This window comes from Pseudophryne corroboree, chromosome 4 (assembly GCF_028390025.1).
Source record: "Pseudophryne corroboree isolate aPseCor3 chromosome 4, aPseCor3.hap2, whole genome shotgun sequence".
Classification (NCBI taxonomy): Eukaryota; Metazoa; Chordata; class Amphibia; order Anura; family Myobatrachidae; genus Pseudophryne; species Pseudophryne corroboree.
In genome coordinates this window covers 407,755,582-407,768,276 of record NC_086447.1, presented here as the reverse complement: position 1 = coordinate 407,768,276, position 12,695 = coordinate 407,755,582, and the positions used below count along the sequence as shown (strand labels likewise).

Below are 12,695 nucleotides of genomic sequence, written 5' to 3'. Positions count from 1 at the left end.
CCCTGCCTGTTTATGTATGCGACTGCTGTTACATTGTCCGCCTGGATCTGCACGGGACGGTCTTGAAGAAGATGTACCGCATGTTGAAGGCCGTTGTAAATGGCTCTTAGCTCCAGAACGTTTATGTGAAGGCAGGCTTCCTGTCGTGACCAATGTCCCTGGAAGTTTTCTCCCTGAGAGACTGCTCCCCAGCCTCGGAGACTTGCATCTGTGGTTACTAGGACCCAGTCCTGAATCCCGAACCTGCGTCCCTCTAGCAGGTGAGAGCTGTGCAACCACCACAGGAGTGAAATCCTGGTTTTTGACGACAGGATTATCTTTCTGTGCATGTGTAGGTGTGACCCCGACCACTTGTCCAACAGGTCCCACTGGAATACTCTGGCATGGAACCTGCCAAACTGTATGGCCTCGTAGGCCACCACCATCTTCCCCAACAACCGAATGCACTGATGGATCGACACACTTGATGGTTTTAATATCTGTTTTGCCATTTTCTGGATTTCCAGAGCCTTTTCCAGTGGAAGAAATACTCTCTGAACTTCTGTGTCCAGAATCATCCCGAGGAAAGACAACCTTGTCGTCGGTTCCAACTGTGACTTTGGATAATTTATGATCCACCCGTGTTGTTGGAGATTTGACAGGATATGTTTTGTAATAACTGCTCCCTGGATCTCGCCTTTATCAGGAGGTCGTCGAGATAAGGGATTATATTGACTCCTTTCTGACGAAGGAGGACCATCATCTCTGCCATCACCTTGGTGAATACCCTCGGCGCCGTGGAGAGACCGAAAGGTAAAGTCTGGAATTGGTAATGGCAATCCTGAATCGCTAATCTCCGATAAACCTGGTGAGGAGGATAAATGTGAACATGCAGGTAAGCATTCTTTATGTCCACCGACACTAAGTAGTCCCCCTCCTCCAGACTGGCAATCACCGCCCGAAGTGATTCCATCTTGAACTTGAACCTTTTCAGGAATAAATTCAGCTCTTTTAGATTTAGGATCAGTCTGACTGAGCCGTCCGGCTTTGGAACAACAAAGAGGCTTGAATAAAAACCCCGCCCTTGTTGTGACTATAACCTGGTCTTGACATAATTTTTGGATTGCCGCTGTTACTGCTTCTCTCTGTGGCGGAGAAGTAGGCAAGGTCGATTTGAAAAATCGGCATGGGGGAATGTCTTGAAATTCTAGTTTGTATCCCTGGGATACTATTGGCAACACCCAGGGATCCAGGTCAGACAGAATCCAAACCTGGCTGAAGAGTTTGAGACGTACCCCCACCCGAGCGGCCTCCCGCAAGGGAGTTCCAGCGTCATGCTGGGGATTTGGCAGAAAAAGGGGTAGACTTCTGCTCTCAGGATCCTGGAGCCGGTGTGGGCTTCTTTCCCCTTCCCCTACCTGCAAAGAAGGGGGAACGTCTCGTCTTTTTGTATTTATTGGGCCGAAAGGACTGCATTTGCGGGTGATAGGTCTTTTTTGCCGGTGCAGGCGCAGAGGGCAAAAATGTTGACTTACCTGCGGTAGCCGCCGGGACTAACGCATCCAGGCCATCGCCAAATAAGGCCTCATCTTTATATGGGAGAGCCTCCATGTTTATTTTGGAATCTGCATCCGCGTTCCACTGGCGAATCCCCAATGCCCGCCTAGCCGATGCTGCCATGGTAGTGGCTTGTGAACTCAAGAGTCCAATATCTTTCACTGCTTCCAGCATGTAGGCGGCAGCGTCCTTGATATTCCCTAACTTAAGGAGTATCTCATCTTTATCAATCATGTCAATTTCTGATGACACGCTTTCTGACCATTTTTCAGTAGCGCGACTCACCCATGCGCAGGCAATAGTGGGCCTGAGCAGTGTACCATTGGTAACATAAATGGATTTCAATGTCGTTTCCATTTTTCAGTCTGCCGGTTCTTTAAGAGAAGCCGTGCCAGGAGCAGGGAGAATTACCTTCTTTGTCAACCTGGAAAGTGCACTGTCTAACACAGGGGGTGACTCCCATTTTTTCCTGTCTTCAACCGGGAAAGGATAAGCTCTGTGAATCCTTTTGGGAATACGAATTTTTTTTATCAGGATTCACCCACATCCCTTCAAACAGAGCATTTAGTTCATGTGAAGGAGGGAACGTGACTTTGGATTTCTTTTCCTTACATAAATAAGCTTTCTCCTGAGGTACAGGAGTGCTTTCTGTAAACTCCAACACGTCCCTTATAGCCACAATCATATATTGTATACTTTCTGCCAATTTATGATCTCTCTCTCTGGATTCACTATTGTCGACACAAGAATCAGAATCCGTGTCGGTATCAGTGTTTACAACATTTGCAAATGGTTTCTTATGTGACCCAGATGGGCCGCCCGCATAAGGAATAACAGCATCCTGAAAAATCACATCTTCCACAGATTTTCTCCAGCATGCAGCCTTAGACTTATCTAATCTATGGTTAATCAGATGCATACTGTCACGTAGCTCTTTCACCCATGTAGGCTCTTGGTGTGCCGGTAGGGCCACCACATTACAACTCTGTGTCCCTAAAATGGCTTCCTCCGGGGAGGAACTCCCTTCCTCAGACATGCCTCACACGTGTACACCACACTCACAGACACACTGGGACTTATTTTGGGGACAGACCCACAGTAAAATCTGTCAGAGGGACACAGAATAGGAGCAGCCAGTTCACAAACCCAGTTCCTGTATTGCCTGTGAACACAGTATGTCCACAGCCCAAAAGTGCTTTTAAATAGTAATATACACTATCAAATGCACCACAATCACTTTGTGCCCCCCCTTTATAGCACCCTGTACTTGTCAGAAGTGGAGGAGAGGACCAGCATGTTCTCTGCAGCCTGAGGAGAGAGAGAAAATGGTGCTGAGTAGTGTGCTGGCTGCCTGAGGAAGAAGCTCCGCCCCTCAGTATCCATGACAATATTTATACTGGCGGGGGTAGGGCTGTGCCAGCGGCATCTTATGCCCCCTTTTAGCCAGTTTGAGGTATTTTTCTTGCTGCCCAGGGCGCCCCCCCACGCCCTGCACCCTGCAGTGCCTGTGTGTGTGAGCAGCAATGGCGCGCTGCGCTCCTGCCAGCCGTGCCGCACCTCAGCTGTCACTTACTTGATTGAAGATCATTCTTCTCATACTCACCTGACTTCTGGCTCTGTGAGGGGGGTGACGGCGTGCTGTGGGAGTGAGCATCTAGACACGGCTAGCGTTCAGGTCCTGTCAGCCAGAAACAGAGCCATGAAACTCTGAGGAAGTTGGTTCTGTTTCTGCCCCCTCAGTCCCACGAAGCAGGGAGTCTGATGCCAGCAGATCTCCCTGAAAATAAAAAACCTAACACAAGTCTTTTCAGAGAAACTCAGTAGAGCTCCTCAGAGTGCATCCAGTCGACCTGGGCACATTTCTAAAACTGAGGTCTGGAGGAGGGGCATAGAGGGAGGAGCCAGTTCACACCCAATGAAAAGTCGTTGGAGTGCCCATGTCTCCTGCTGAACCCGTCTATACCCCATGGTCTTGATTTCGTCCCCAGCATTCTCTAGGACGTATGAGAAATGTTCTAAGTGGATCATTTAAGACTATTGTGTGTAAAGTATAAATCATTTTGCATGTGGGGTCTTTGTAGAGCTGCTATTTGAGGTGACATATGAAATGACACCCCTTTCACCACATACAAATATTTGAGTATCACTGTAAATAACACTGTAAAATACAAGGAGTAATTTACTATATAAAATAGTATATAATAATATATAAAAAATTGCAAAATATTTATTAGTGCACAAGTGAATGTACTTCTCGCCAAAGTAGGAAGGTGCAGGCATGCCTGATTTCCCTGAAGCAGTACATATCTGCACCTAGATTTGCCAATCCTCCTAAATATGCACAGGAAACAGAAAAAAAAGTCTAACTTAGATTATGACCACCCTCTTCATAGGGTTCACTTCTGGATTCACCTGCACTGAACTTTCTCTAGTAGTTGGAGCACCACAAAGCTCTGCTCTAGGTCCTCTGCTTTTCTCAATCTATACCATCTCTCTTGGAATATGAATCAGCTCTTTCAAATTCCAGTATCATCTCTATACGGATGATTCCCAAATATATTAATCTTCTTCAGATCTCCTAAAATCCATTTTAGCCCACCTTACTGAATGGCTTTCTGATATTTTATCTTGGTTGTCATTAATATCTCAAAAACTATCTTTTAAAAAGAATAATTTTCAAACTTGTCAGTAGTAGTTACCAACCTTACATATCAATTTCTTTTGACAACACAACAATAAACTCTACTCCTCAAGCTTACCGAATAGGTGCCTTACTTTAATCAAAACTGTCCTTTGCTCCTCAACCATATTCAATCTGCATCCAAATCCTAAATATAGTACATCTAAGAAACCTATTTTGTGGAATGCTTTCACTCGAACAACACTACTAGCCTAGAAACCTTCAAGCATTCCCTGAAAAATCATCTCTTCAGACAAGCTTAATAAATTCCAGAACACCTCACATCACCTCTATTCATACATAACATAACATAACATACAGATACTGTGCAGTATGTTCTTTTCCTACACTCACACAACCCACTGACCCCAGGCCAACACTGCTATGTGACTGGATCACGTACCACACCAAGAACACTTGCAGTCTGGCTGAACCACTTGCAGTATATTGCACTTATCCTTAGGTATTAAATTTCTATTACCCTATAGATTTCAAGCTTGCAAACAGGACTCTCTTATCTCTGTCTGTCTATTATTACCGAGTATCGATTTATTACTATTTTTTCCCAGTTGTAAAGTGCAATAAAAAAATTATGGTACTATAAAAGTAGCTGTTAATGTTAATAAATACTTTCTACTTTTTCTCCAAACTATTGCTCCATCAATTCCACATTCTGATTTGTCTTTACTTACAATATTGTGGGGACATTACATTTAAATAAACTTATTCTGCAAAACACAACCTAAATTTTACAAATAGGTTGACAATTAGGCATGCTTATGCATTTTTCCTGTTCAGGGCTATAAGTGATTTGGCTGCCGCTATCCAATCTCTTGGAGAATTTGTTGAGTTCTTTGGGCGGATAGCAATGCAAAAGGTTCTTTATCACTGGAGCCTCAATAAGAGAGCTCTAAAGAGTATGTACCAAATCCCAGAAGTGGATAATAATCGGACATGTCCACCATATATGTAACACGGTATTCCTGCAACCACAGCCCTGCCAGCAATAAGGTGAAGAGGAGGGGAACATTTTGTTCCTGGGGTAGAATACCATTAATAAAATATTTTATACATGCCCTCTTATTTTTACCCATAACATACATATTTGCCCAAGAAAGTGAACATAAAACTGGCCTGGTTCTTATGTTTAAAATTGGACTGTAAATCTAGAGGTCAGTAAAATTCTGCTGATACTGAGTTTTGTGGTGGAACAGCCCTTTTTAAAGAGCTTTATAGGGAAGAGGCCCTAGACACAGGGCAGCAGAGTTTTAGAGATACAATCATTTTGCACTTTAGTTTTGCGATTGTGGTGAATGCCATTCCAAACTATGAATGTATGTTTATTACTGCAAGCTTCTCCTTTCCAGCCTACCAGTCCCTTACCTCACACCCCTTTGTCAACTAACCTCAACTCCTCTTCCATCGGTCTACCTCTGCAACCTATTTTGTCAGACTCCCCACAGGCTTCCTTTACACCAAATCAAATTCATACTCCTCTCACTCACAATGGTCATTCAGACAAATTGGTTAAATCAAACGGAATGTCTGAGAGACTATTTTTATCCATTTCTAGTGTTTGGGAGCAAGTGGTCGATCATTATTTTCAACCACATATTACCAGATTTTCATTACATCAGCAAATTGGTTGGTTGGTTGGTTGGTTGGTTGGTTGGACAGAAAAGCTAAAGGTGTATGGCCAACTTTAGAGTTAAATTTAAGATAGTCTTAATGGTTTAGAGCTCACCTGTACTCTGGCTTTTAAAGATGAGACAGTCATTAAGAATATCTGCAGTAAAACACATAGGAAAGTTGGATTAAATAAGCTAACACTGTGGTGAATGATCAAAATATTAACTAAAAATTTAAGGATATACAGATATAAGGAAATGCATAGAGTGTAATGTTAAATATAGTACTGATGTTATGTTTTGTTGTTTAAATCGAAGTAATTTAGGATATATATCTATATCGAGATGGGAACAGAAGGAGAGAGATAAAGTGGAGAAGCACACCAATCATCTTCTGTCATTTAATAGCACAGTCGCTGAAATGACAGATGCTGATTGGTTGCTTTAGGCAGTTACTTATTTGTCGCCTAGATTGGTCATCTTGATAGAAATACAATAACAGCACTATATTTTAGACAGAATCAGAAAATTACTCAATGTACTCTATTGACAACCGTACTACAAAAAAACCTTAACAGCAAAATGCATACACAACAGAGTAAAATATATTTGCATATACAAAAGAGTTTGGCTCTTATCAAATAGAATTATCTCATGTAAGGAGACAATTCCGTACACTTCTGAGCAAATGCCTTTTATTTTCTTGCTGCAATTTCCTGTCCTGTTTTATTAATTGGCCCAGTTTCAATGACATAACATATTGGTTCAGCATTTTAAACATGTAATAAGACACCATAGCTCTCTATTGTGTTTCTACTGTCATGTGAAGTTAGTATTTTAATCCTAACTATGACATGGAGATTACTCTGCCTGCTGATACTCCAATTGTTCCACATCAAAACCAGCTCCCCCCTCCTGACAGACATTCAGGCTGAAGCAGTCAGGCAGCATGTCTGTGTCAACTGTCATTTTCTGCCAGTATGCTGTACTGATGGCTAGTATGTAATAGCAGACAGACACACTGGTAGCACAAAAATGTGTACACAGGTGCGCTATCAACAGCTGCTGGTAGTGGGGTGGTCAAATATCCCCAGATATAAATATGCAAATATTTTTTTTAAAAAAAGTTTACCAGCGCTGTTTGCTAATGAATGACAATTAGGCTTGTGTTAATATATGCATGACATTTAATATAAAACATTAAAAACAATGAAAATCACATATATTTTTATAAATACCAGTGATAATTAATTGAGGCCACTGATAGCAATTGTTCCCCTTGAAATCAAATTGAGACCCACAATTTAGCAGAATTGAAGATGGATCTGTATTCTTTTTACCAGAGTGGTTGGTGGGAAAGAGCAGTCCCTTGTTTTCATCAGCTGGGATATCCTTTATATGCTGAGAATAAATCCAACTCCTGGAATTAACAAGATCTTTGGGAGATAGCACTCTCCTGGTGAAATCAGCTGGGCTGTCCTTAATGTGCTGAGTCAATTTTCCAAAAACTGCTGGAATAATGAAGGTGGGTCACAGATTAAGTCCTGGTTCTCAGGATGTCTTAGAAGCATAGATTCAACCAATTGCGACATCAGTGGCGTACAAACTCAACGCGTTTCACTGGTGTATAATATATATGTCCAGCTTCCTCAGGAGCATGTTTGCATGTCACACTGAATCTCCTTATATACCTCTCAGGGTGACTTAATGAATGGCACTGGTGTGAGCAATCATTTAATTAAACAAGCCATAAATTAAAACAAATAAAACCTTTTATATTCAGAGTTTAAACTGGTCACATGAAGATAAAATGTATAGCAATTATAAAAATGGATTTAAACTAAATACATATTTTAAATATATACCATATACTATTGTAAAGTTGTTTGACATTTTCTTTTTACATGAGAAAATAAAATACATTTTAAACATCTAGATAAACTTTATGTGAAGATATTATTTATAGTTTTTATTTATCTTTTAAAAGATCTGCTAACTGAAATATAACTAGACTAGATGATACTGACAGTACCCTTTCTGCAGCCATTGGGATTCTCTCAGTTATCCCCTATATTGGGCATGATTCAGGGGTGCACCATCCGTTGCAATATCAAAGCTAGCATCAGCCCTATGGTAAATGCAATTTCTATGTCTGAGCATGACCTTCTGTGTCAGCACTACTGCATCTGTAGATGCAGCTGCTGCTAGCAACATACCCGCATCTGGCTAGCCATGCCCCCGTTACCTCAGAAATGTCCAATGAAACGGAGTGCACCTCTAAAAAAGCCAAGTATGTTTGTGTTGTTTTACTTTAGTGGAATAGATAGGAAATTAATTGAGTGATCATTAATAAATATTTGGTATTTACTGAGGGATAAAAATGAGTATAGACAGCGGTATAGACCACTCAGGGCATCTTGTGTTTTTCACAATAAAATATGGTAGCATGCTCTCTTTTTTTTTTCTTGATTATTCACCAAGTGCATTTCAATGTGGAGTATGGATAAGATAAAATATTTATTGGTAGGAGTGTCAGAAAAGTCAGATGAATTGTCAGAAACAGACTAAGGCAGTAGTTTCCAAACTTTTTTGAATCACGGCGCCCAAGAATATCAGAATTTTTTTCACGGCACCCCTAGGCCAAAAATTTCTTATTGAGAAATTTAGAAAGAAATATTACATTAAGTAGATTGCATTTATATGTCACCCTTAGGGTCAGTTGTGTGGCGAGGGACAAGATTTGCTTCTGTTTGGCCACATATTTTATGACTGGCAGCCACCAGCACTGGTTTTGCCTATTATATTGACCATGAATAATTTTAATTTGTCCTGGACCACCAACCCAGGGCACCCCTGCAAGTGTCCCGAGGCACCCCAGGGAGCCACGGCACACAGTTTGGGAACCTCTGGACTAAGGTTAAAATAAACTGGATCAGATCATGGAAGTTCAGTAATGTTGGAGCACAGGTGTCACAACTGAGGGCCTGAGCTGACGGGAGGCAGCCTCAGTTGTAGGGGCTGAGATGTACCGGAACCTGGGAGGTTGTATCAGACCCCTGGACATGTAAGTAACATGAATAATAACTGCCCGAAGGCGTGACCACGACAACTTAGATAAAAGTCAATGATGTTTATTATGACAACTCCGCATCACAGCAGCAATAAAAGAAAACGTAAAAGTCAGCAAAGAATAAATACAGTTCCTGAGTACTATAGCATGGCAGGAGCCACAGGGCACTGGTAGTGTGAGATAGTTCTTATGATCTTCTAGATGGAAAGTCCTTACCAGGCCCGGCTGTAGCAATGAAGATAACCCAGGATTGTACCAGCTGGTGTTCCAGGAAGAGCTGGGTTGCTGAAGGTAAAACAGCTGCTGTGGATACTGGCTGGAACCAGACTGTTGTTAGCACGGAGTGGATACTGGCTGGAACCAGTTAAATAATAAATGAACTTTGGGAGCGATGAAATGTGAACTGAAATGTAGAACTTGAGAGCGGAGAAATAATAATTCCGGTGGAGAGTGGTAAAGTGTAGAAAGGACACCGGCCCTTTAAGGGAAGCTGTACTCTGCTGGAAGCTGAGGCTGGAAGCAGGTAGTGTTGTAGCTGGAAACAGATGAATCCACAATGGATTGGAGAGTCAGGCTACACCGCAGGTGGAATGCTGGTGCGGGTCTCTATGGTGGAAGTCTTGAGACAGGAGCTGGAACCTGGAAGACAATCATAGAAGAGAGACAAACAGGAACTAGGTTTGACAACCAAAGCACTGACGTCTTCCTTGCTCAGGTACAGCTTACTTATACCTGCAGCAAGGAAGGGGTTGGCTAGGCAATTATGCAAATCAACAACACAGACAGCAGATTGGTGGAAATGATCAGATGACAGAATCCAAGATGGCTGCGCCCATGCAGACACTTGGAGGGAAGTTTGGTTTGTAATCCATGTGGTCTGGGAAACAGTAATGGCGGCGCCGGCCACCGGAGACAGGAGACGCCAGGCTGATAGATGCACATTTAACCACGCGGGCACAGCGGAGGCCGCGGCTGATGAAAAGACCACTCTGCATGTGGAAACTCAGGAACAGCGGAATCCGGTCCTGGAACGCTGAGCCCGCCTTAGGAGGCATCTGAAGGGTAAGTAATGGCGTCCAGATACCCGGATCGTGACAGCACCCCCCCCTTTAGGAGTGGCCCCAGGACACTTCTTAGGCTTTAAAGGAAACTTTGCGTGGAAATTTCGGACCAAGGCAGGAGCATGGACGTCAGAGGCATTGGTCCAAGAGCGTTCTTCAGGACCATAGCCCTTCCAGTCAATGAGATACTGAAGTTGACCGTAACGGTGACGTGAGTCCAGGATCTTGGCCACTTCATACTCAACGCCTCGTTGAGTTTGGACTTTCGGAGTTGGTGGAAGTGAGGAATGAAACCGATTCAAGATTAGTGGTTTCAACAGGGAAACATGGAATGTCCTGGGTATTTTTAAGAAGGGAGGCAACTGGAGTCTGTAAGCAACAGGATTGATGACTTGATCAATTTTAAAAGGACCGATGTAGCGAGGTGCAAACTTCATACTGGGAACTCTTAACCTCAAATTCTTCGTGGATAACCATACCCGATCACCCACCTTGAGAGCAGGAACTGCTCGACGCTTCTTATCCGCAAACTTCTTGTACCTGAACGATGCCTTGAGCAGAGCTGATCGTACGCTCTTCCAGATATTGGCAAACTGATGCAAGGTGATATCCACTGCGGGAACAGAAGTTGCTGGAAGCGGTTGGAACTCAGGGACTTTAGGGTGGAATCCAAAGTTGGTGAAGAATGGTGTTGAGGAAGATGAAGAATGATACTGGTTGTTATGACAGAACTCGGCCCAGGGAAGTAATTGAACCCAGTCATCTTGAGAGGAGGACACATAGATGCGGAGGAAGGCCTCCAAGTCCTGATTCACCCTCTCAGTTTGACCATTGGTCTGAGGATGGTAAGCCGTGGAAAACTTTAACTTGACTTGGAGGACTTGACATAAACTTCGCCAGAATTTGGCTGTGAATTGAACTCCTCGATCTGAGATAATTTCTTCTGGAAGACCGTGGAGTCGGAAGATCTCTTGTATGAATACTTGAGCCAACTTGGAAGCTGACGGAAGACCGGTGAGAGGAATGAAGTGTGCCATCTTGGTGAACCGGTCAACTACCACCCAGATGGTATTGAACTTGTTGCACATGGGCAAATCTGTAATAAAATCCATCGACAAATGGGTCCATGGTCGACGGGGAACAGATAGTGGAACCAGTTGCCCCGCAGGCGACTGGCGGGATACTTTATGTTGAGCACACTTTGGGCAAGATGCAATAAACTCCAAAACGTCCTTTTTCAGAGTTGGCCACCAATAGGACCTAGAGATAAACTCCAGGGTTTTTTGGATACCTGTATGTCCGGCAAAACGGGAAGCATGGGCCCAATGCATGAGCTTCTTCCTTAGTGTCGGCTTCACAAAACTTTTCCCTGATGGGGGCGTAGAGTCCATCCCTACCGTGGAGAATGCCAACGGATTTATAATAGGATGCTTGTCTGAAGACTCTGACTCATTTTCTTGCTCCCATGAGCGGGAAAGGGCATCGGCCTTGCGATTCTGAGAGCCCGGACAGAACTGGAGTTTAAAGTCGAACCTGGAAAAGAAAAGTGCCCATCTGGCCTGACGAGGGTTGAGACATTGTGCGCCTTTTAGATATAGAAGGTTCTTGTGGTCTGTAAGGATGGTGATTGAATGAGAAGCTCCCTCCAACAGATATCTCCACTCCTCTAGAGCGAGCTTGATGGCTAGCAACTCCTGGTCGCCAATGGCATAGTTGCGCTCCGCTGGGGAGAACTTCCGTGAGAAGAAACTGCAAGGATGTAAATGACCATCTTTAGCCCTCTGAGATAACACCGCTCCTACTCCAACGGAGGAGGCATCCACCTCTAAGATGAAAGGAGAGTCGATGTCAGGCTGTTTCAGGACAGGTGCAGAGATGAACCTCTGTTTTAAAAGATGACAAGCTTGCATGGCTTCTTCAGACCACTTGGACGGGTTAGCACCCTTCTTGGTGAAAGCAGTAATAGGCGCCACAATGGTGGAAAAGTCTCGTATAAACTTTCGGTAATAATTGGCGAACCCTAAGAACCTCTGGACCCCTTTGAGGGTTAAGGGTACCGGCCAATTCTGGATTGCTTGTAGCTTCTCAGGATCCATCTCTAGTCCGGAACCGGACACAATGTACCCTAGAAACGGAATGGACTTGACTTCAAAGACGCATTTCTCTAATTTGCAGTAGAGATGATTGACACGGAGACGGGACAGAACCTCCTTTACCCAGAAACGATGTTCCTCTAAATCGTTGGCAAAAATGAGGATATCATCTAGATAGACCACGACATGATGGTATAGAATGTCTCTGAAGATCTCATTGACGAAATGCTGGAAGACAGCTGGAGCATTGCTCAATCCGAAGGGCATGACGAGGTACTCATAATGTCCGTCACGGGTGTTAAATGCGGTCTTCCACTCGTCACCCTCACGGATCCGGATGAGATTGTATGCACCTCTCAGGTCCAGCTTTGTAAAGATGGTAGCTCCGCTAACTCTGTCAAAGAGCTCAGTAATCAGGGGTAAAGGATAGCGGTTCTTGATGGTAATGTCGTTCAAACCTCTGTAGTCGATGCACGGCCGCAGACCACCATCTTTCTTCTTTACAAAAAAGAAGCCTGCGCCGGCTGGAGAAGAAGAAGGTCGAATGAACCCCTTTGCTAGGTTCTCTTTAATGTATTCCTCCATAGAATGTGTCTCGGGGAGAGACAACGGATAAGTTCGGCCTCG

The 12,695-nt window shown here is 43.6% G+C and overlaps 1 protein-coding gene and 1 long non-coding RNA gene across 7 annotated transcripts in view; one reads left to right on the top strand and one right to left on the bottom strand.

Moving 5' to 3' along the window:
* The window catches only part of COL19A1 (collagen type XIX alpha 1 chain), a 1,277,374-nt gene that overhangs the window by 1,231,357 nt on the left and 33,322 nt on the right, over positions 1 to 12,695 (bottom strand). For 3 of the 6 annotated variants that reach the window (XM_063916766.1, XM_063916758.1, XM_063916764.1), the window contains exons 2-3: positions 7,185 to 7,355; positions 5,961 to 6,002 (exon numbers count right to left, since the gene is read on the bottom strand). The exons of 2 other annotated variants lie outside the window; for them this stretch is intronic. The gene's annotated coding sequence lies outside the window, so the exon portion shown is untranslated. The remainder of the gene's footprint in view (positions 1 to 5,960; positions 6,003 to 7,184; positions 7,356 to 12,695) is intronic. One more of the 6 variants, XM_063916759.1, reaches the window with a different exon arrangement.
* Positions 1 to 12,695, top strand: part of LOC134909657 (uncharacterized) — a 145,040-nt gene that overhangs the window by 127,799 nt on the left and 4,546 nt on the right. The gene's annotated exons all lie outside the window — the stretch shown is intronic.